The 7,885-nt window shown below is 38.7% G+C and overlaps 1 long non-coding RNA gene across 1 annotated transcript in view; it reads left to right on the top strand.

Annotated features, from left to right (window-relative positions):
* Positions 1-3,932, top strand: part of LOC119493413 — a 51,060-nt gene extending 47,128 nt beyond the window's left edge. Inside the window, exon 3 of the long non-coding RNA XR_005207963.1 lies at positions 3,819-3,932. This is a non-coding gene — a long non-coding RNA (uncharacterized LOC119493413). The remainder of the gene's footprint in view (positions 1-3,818) is intronic.
* Positions 3,933-7,885: the final 3,953 nt, after the last annotated feature.

Consider the following 7,885-nt stretch of genomic DNA (forward strand, 5'->3'; position numbering starts at 1 on the left):
GTAAGAAAAAAATCGTATATTTTTAACAGCTCCGGTTACTTTGTATTGGTCTGGACATATAAAATGGAGCGTTTGGGAAACAATGACATCCTCTCCTCATTTCACGCATGCCCATTGTTGCTTTGTGTAATGAGCATGCACCAGAAACAATAACAAAGATGGCGGACTATCCGTTTTTTTACGTTTTGTTAGCACTGCTCAGACTAATTACTACTTAACATTTGAAAAATGTTTGGAGCACTCAGAACGGCTATGGACATAAACCTGAATGACCTCCCTTTTGTCATTTATGCATGTAAAGAGACAGTTGATGACAGCAGAGTGATGACAGTCATGCAGTTCGACCAGGAGTCTCAGCCCCCCCATGAACAATAACTGTTATCGCACTGACTGTAATGAAGCTGAAAGAAAGGGAGTGAGAAGGGTGGCAACAAAATTCCTTGACCCTTAACTTGTGATCTCACTTGTGGTTACATGTAAATATTGCGGCGACTGTTTGGAGTTGTTTTTGCGTTCCAGTGTGGATGGAAATATTTTGTAAAACGAAGGTCGTGCGGACAGATTTTTTTTTTAAACAGAGAGGAAAATATCTGTTATTAAAAATACATGTAGACAGGGCCTTAGTGGACTCAGTGAGTTGGTATGTTTTGCCAAACTTATGTTGAGTTAAAACAGACTTCTTGTTTGCTTATTTGTGCAGCAGCATAAACGAAACATATTGTTATTTAGTAATTGGTAATAAGTGCTTCCTTATAACTCTGAATCAGGGATTACATAATCGATAATATTGTTACTCAGACTGCTGGATACAAAGTTAATGAACCAATTTCTGATAATTATTTCCTCCTATCTGAGAATCTGCGTACTGGCCACTTTCTGATTCACTTTTGCTATTAATTCTATGTCCCATGGTTCATACTGAGCTGTTACGAATGCATTGCTTCATGATGACCTTACCTAACTTGAACAAAATGTACTGGAAAATAGCCCAGAATAAAGTATTTTCTGTATGTTCAGCCTGTGCCTGAGCATAATCTGAGCATTAATGACAGCCTTGAACAACTCTAGCTGTGCAAGCAGCTGTGCTGTCAGAGACGACCTTTGCTTCACTTTCATAATATCAATAAATAGACATTTTTAGTTGTGTATTACATGTGTTAATGTAATGTATCAGACCCAGTGTATTGGGCCTTTGGACCTGTAATGGTAGGTTATGCAAGTATGATCGAATCTCTGGAGAGAAGCTGTTAGCTCCTTTGGTTTACATCACATTAATGGATATGAGTTCACCACAGCGCTGTTAGGGCCAGTGACATATTGTGGCACTCTGCCAGCACAGTTCAGCTCAGTCTCAGTCTCTTCCCTCAAGATAATTGACATGATAACAAGACACATTAGACATTCCTAATTAGATCAGGAAATGGTCTTCTGAGGACATTGAATTGCGCTGTATAGGTGCTGTTGTCATTGGAAAAAGTAAAGCTGACCATGTACTTCATGCTGTCAGCAACTGAAGGCAGCCAGTGTTTGGTTTTGGCCCTGTAGGCTAAATAACATTAATGACGTGCTGATCCTAGAGTGGGATGAAATGAGTTGTTGTGTGTCTCTTGAGGTAAAATGTACTTTCTGGTGCTTTTCTGTGGTGACTGTACTCACTCAGGACACTCAGCCCAATCTCATACTTCATTAATCCTTCCCCAGCCTGATGCTGCCTAGAACCAACGATCAATCGGAAGAGGGGTTATCTCAAATTGTCACCACTTTACCCACCCATCTGGTACTGTGATTTATAACCCACAACAGCAAAGGAAATAACGCAAGGAAATTGCTTCTATGTGGTTTAGTTTGATCAAATCTGCTGACTTCTAAAGGAAAGAAACACATCACTCTCAAACAGCAGGTAATATGAGGAGACAGTGATTTATTGAAACCGTCAGAGACAGAAACAAAATCCAGTTTCCAATCCCCCCCTTTTGTTTATAAATGACAGTAAGTATTTTTACATATTTCCTCTGGATCAATCTTATCTGTCCTGCTGATGAAAATGAATTAAAAACATGGAGACAAACATTTCTCCAGACACTCACACAGTGGAGCCAAGCTTTGAGGTAATAGCTTTCCCACAACAACATGCACTAGTTTGTTATTTGAACACAGTCAATTACTTCTGTTTAGTAAGCAATTACTCTGTGACTCTATAAACTTGCAGATGGGTCATCACCTCTCTGTGCCACCTCAAATGAAAACATCAACTTTGACATCATTATAATACTATGACATATTATGATCCAGCTCGAGGTCAGTTTAAAATGACAGCTTTGTGAATGGGCGCTTGCTGAAGTTTGTCTCTCATCGATGGGACTTAAGGTATAAATTCAGTTTATTACAACGTTGATCCTATTTTGTAGTTTGGGCCATAATGTTGATCAGTTATGGCAACATTGCAGTAGGAGAGAGATATGGGAACACAGCAACATCACGAGCAAAAAGTCAGGTGGGGCAAAAAACATTGTACCATCAGCAGGTTGTAAACAAACAAACAGTTTTGACAGATAATGTAAATCTCTTTATTTGAAGGTAAAACTATGAATGTTGACTATAATCAGTCGACTAATCGGTCGTTTTGGTCTCAGTTGACTAAAATTTCTTCAGTCAGTTAGTTGTTTTTTGTGCTTTTTCATGGTGAATGACTTATTTCTGAGAAACTTATGAGTACATCTCTGGTAAATACAAGATTTAAAGTGAGGCTTTTGTGCGATTCTTTGTGGAGAAACTCAGTTTCACAGATCTGATTAAATCAACTAATCGATTAGTCGACAAAATCATATGAGTGTTAGTCTACTAAGAATTTCTTTGATCGAGGACAGCCCTAGTGCACAACTATGCCAAGAATGGTAGGTTAAAGTTGGGAAGTACCATATTATTATTACTGAGAAGAATGATGGTTTAAACAATGCAAATAAGTATTAAACCAGAATCATTCTTTATAAAATTGCTTTCATGAAGTGGCATATCAGAAGATGGGCAAACATTTTGGACCGGTCACCAATCCTCATATCAAATATTCTTATATGTTTCTAGCAATACAACATCTGTAATCCACCTGTTTTGCATATGTTAGGCTTAAACTTTAAGAAAATCCATCCATCCATTATGTGTAACTGTAACTATACTATTCAGGGTTGGGGGGGGGGCAGGGTTGACATTCACACCCAGGACCTTCTCACTGTGAGTTCGTAGCATTAATGACAGTGCCGGTTGTTGAAGAACACATTTTATATCATCGGCTATGTCTATATCAGTAGCAATGTTTTAGGTCAATATAAATTTCCAAATCAATTTCATACATACTTTTCCGCAAAAACAAAAAAAACAAACAACTGCATTAAAACACTTTCATATAATCAGCACAAGTCTGGGTCTTATTTTTGTAGTTATGGACATACTTGGGGCTGGAGTGGACGATAATCGAAACAAGCAGTGCCATGATTAGATCGCTTTACCAGATCTCCACAATAATTATTATTTTCCACTTTACAGTAATCTGCCGTGAAAACGTGCAGCGGCATATAAACTGTTCCTGAAATCAGGCTCTTAGCAGGAGAAAGCATTATCCTCCTACTGCCTCTCAGTTTGTTATTTCAATCTGGAGGGCCTTTGCCTGCCAGAAACCTGCGTGTTATTTTCAGAGAGATGTCAGGCTCAGGAAACATTGCTGATGTGCATGACAACCCCCTTAATGCCTGCTTCAATTCACACCATCCATCTCATTTTACAGTGACTGATCATTTGTCTTGTTTGTCAACCTTTTCCCTCAGCCAAGCATGAAGTAGGCTTTGACGGAGTATCCTCTCGAAGCTCGAAACTCCCATCTGCACGCACGCAATGAAGGTTCAGTGATGAACTTGCTTGACCTTCACAACTCTAAGTAGGTACTCGTTGTATTAGACCCCTGGCTGCTGGTGCAGGTGAAATGTAAATGCATCATTCAGATTAGCATGACGGCATCAAAAAGTCATATGTATATTTTGATCTTTTGAACTTTGGAGCCACAGTCAGCTTGGCCAATATAGAAGAAATGCCTATATAGGTATTGGGAAAAGAAAATTACTACAGGCCATGCAGTGCTCCATGCAGTAAGCTAACTTTAAACTAGCTGTTGATAAGGAAATACCATAGACTGCATATATAAATATAGATGGACGACGTGTCTCCACTTCCTCCCACTTTACAAAAGTGTAAGCCAAAATATTCCGGATACAGGAGCTGCCATCTTGAGATTTTCACGTCATTTGGAGCCTGAGTCTTTGCAGTAGTGATCGGGGAGCTGGAGCCGCGGTATCGAGGTCCCGCCCACACACCCGCTCAAGCCAATCACGAGCCGAGCACGGCCACAGCTTGTTAGCGTGAGCCACCTAACTGCTGCATTAGCACCACGGTAGCTGCTTGGCAAGAAAGACACAACAACTCACCATAATATCTCTATAACTACATTTATAATCAAATTGACACATGTTGTTTTACACAGACTCGTGACTGTTTCGGAGCCTCCGGCTGCGACTACTTCACTCGGAGCAGCTGTCAATCACAGTTGTTAATCATGACGTCTCACCCCCTTTTTACATAACATCAAATAACTAATTAAAACCAAACTTATCAGAAAAACATTTGAACATACACCAGCATGATAAGAACTTCCTAAAATGACAGAAACTATCTTTGAGAAAAAGTTATTTGACGTGTACTTTGACTTTTTAGTCGCCACCAGGGGGCGATTGAGATGTTTTGGCGTCACTTTTGGGGCACTGTCATGTCGTCCAACTTTATAGACAGTATGGTAAATACCTTCAAACTGTAGGCCGACTGCTTGTTAAACCTCAGAGTAATGTTTGTGTTATGGCTAATTGATTACATTTGTCAAGTAACTTGTCCAACGCTGCATATAGTGCATCAAATACAGATCTCTAACCTGTTTCTGAGCTATTTTAACTGTATAATACTGAGCTGTTATTGATGGCAAAGTATACGTACATTAGGATTAAATACCACTAAACCCCTTATGTAAATGTTAGGTTGATATGACATGGTTTGTCAATGCGATATAGGTCACTGTAGTAGATGAATTGCTTTCCCTCTCTATAATTAGGCCTAGGTGTCAATCAATAATACGTTTCTTTTACAACTAATCTCTGTAAGCACAAGATAATAAAGTTATATCATCTCGAAAAATGACAGTGGATTCTTACAGGAATTCTGGCAGTAGAAGTAATTATACCGAGCTGAAAGTTCATGTCGCCAAACAGAAAAGCAAATTTACCAACTGTAGCTGGTTGCTCAGAAACAACAGACTTGCATGTTCCATCTCATCTCACAGTGCTTTTCAGCTTAGAAAGTGAAGCCAGTGTTCCCTCTAATTTTGGCTCAGAGATTGCTTCTCTGTGGGTGATTAAAAGGTGTTTCGTTGGATTTTCAGTTGATGAAAATTGCCGCGTTGTTAAATGCAGGACATTTTGCATTCATCACTTTGGTTTGTGCCAGAGGACTTTTCCTCTTTGTGCCACTTGCTGAAAGAAACTACAACAAAACCAGTCATTTAGAGTTGTATGAAAACCTATGCAACCTATCTAACCTAACATATGACTAAATCTTTATTAATTTTGCAAAAAAATATTATTTCACTTACTACGTGTATAAGTGTGTTGGAGAAATTTGGGCAGAGCTACAGTGAAAACTACAAATCTGAGGAAGAAAAAACGATTTTGATTGGTTTTAATATGGATTGTTTTGTCATTGTAATCATATGATAAATCTCATATAGAAAAAATGCTTTTTTTTACGACTGGACTGATGTTTATGTTAGTAGAAACTTAAACAGTGTGCAGAATATCTTCTCAACCATCTGAACCATCGTTATGCAGAAAGATGACTATACGACAGCTGATTCTCCAAATCAGGCGTGTCACACATGGAAATAATGAAACCATCCATGTGTTGTGGTGGCGCCATCATATCCATTTTGCCGTTGAAGTGGCCTCCAAGGTCTCCACTGACTAGTTGTTGGCGTGATGGTACTACAATCCATCAGGGGTTTGTTGTACATTTCAGGAATGCTGTCTGTAGTGCCAGAATGTACTGTAGGATGAAAGTGGTATGGATATCTGTTCCGGTCACTTCGGGGAACAGCAGCTTTTTTCTAGTGGTGATGTCTAAATACAGTGTGAACTTTCCACGAAAGATTTACCACATCTGAGCTTTAAGCATCTGTTATAATCAGCACTGACTTCCCGGTTTGTTTGTTTTTTTGTCGTATAATAATAATTACAGCATTGGCATCATCTGTAAGGAATTACTGGAGTTAATTTGAAATGATGGCATGGACCCACATAATTTAATGATAAAAGAAAGGAAATTCAATCAAGAAAATTAAAACCAAAAGGAATTGTCAAAGTGCTAATTTTATTTCCTAAACCACTCAAGACATAATCGGTGCTGAACCACTGAATGAATAGGAATACATATTGCATCTCCAGGTTCCAACAGCACACATGCATACATCTGTTATTAATGACTGTGGTATTAAACCATATTCAGTTGATTTGCTGGGGTGAATTCTTTATTGATGCAGAGATTTAAACATGTATTTATATACGAGAAAGCTGGGAGAGATTGAAATGGCCTTTGCTTTGACAGGTTCCCCACCAGGATGGTGATCTCCCTCAGGGTCATCGCTGTAAACTCTGAGAGAATCTGTTATCACAGAGACGGACAGCAGTTTCTCGCTGGGATTGCTCAGTAATCCACTCTGATCAGACATCGGAAACTAGGGGTGGGAGAAAAAATCGATTATGTATCCCGATTTTTTTCTTTTTACAATTTTGAAATTGATTTTTTAATGCCAGAATCGATATGTTTGCTTTAAACCGGCCATAGCAAGCAGAAACCAGCAGATACGACCTTCACATCTTAAATCCAAAGTGGTAAACACTAAACATACAGTAAAGTATGGAAACACTTTGGGTTTCACACATTTCAGGAAAAGCAGAGCTAGACATCATGGCTAAAGCTGCATGCTAACTATGTCATGGACAGGAAACGTTATCGTATTGCGATAACGTGTAGTAAAGCCAGCCGTCGCTCTCGTCTCCGTGGTCAAATCAGCCGACGCTACAACTGTAGAGCACCCATATACTGACATTTATGTTAAATTCAAATGGCCCCGATGGAGCCGACCACGGAAGTAAACACGTGAATACGTCCGGTTTTCAAAATAAGGTGTTGACAAAGGGAACTGTATATACTACATACATATATGGAAATAAGATTGATTGGATTATATCCATCAGAATTATAAAACATTACATGTCCCTTATAAATTACAAAGAAAATACCACTAATTTGTGACGGAAATGTCGTTATTCTTTGATTTTTCTTTGATTCTTTGATTTCGTGATATCGAATCGCAATACTTGTAGAACCACATTACTTAAAAATCTAAATATATATCGAATCGGCATCCAATTATCGTGATAGTATTGAATCGGGAGATGGGTGTATCGTCCCAGCCCTATCGATAACCAAAACAAACATTAGACAATTCAACACTGGAGGGATAATGTTGATTTTACTGATCTAAAAGTTTATTATTTTAGATCATATTAGGCAGTATGACCATAGCTATTCTATTCTGCTGTGATCAATTTGAGAAGGTAATCCTCCTTTGACCCTCACCAAAGAATATTACAAATACGTACATGATGAAATGCACCATTTGAAAATGAGTCCCATGACATGACAGCCAACCGGTGACTCTTTCTCTACAATTTAAATGTCATTTCCTCGTTCCCGGGAAAAAGAGTCTTATCTTTTGAAACAACCGTCTCTGTTT

Source organism: Sebastes umbrosus, chromosome 8 (assembly GCF_015220745.1).
Source record: "Sebastes umbrosus isolate fSebUmb1 chromosome 8, fSebUmb1.pri, whole genome shotgun sequence".
Classification (NCBI taxonomy): Eukaryota; Metazoa; Chordata; class Actinopteri; order Perciformes; family Sebastidae; genus Sebastes; species Sebastes umbrosus.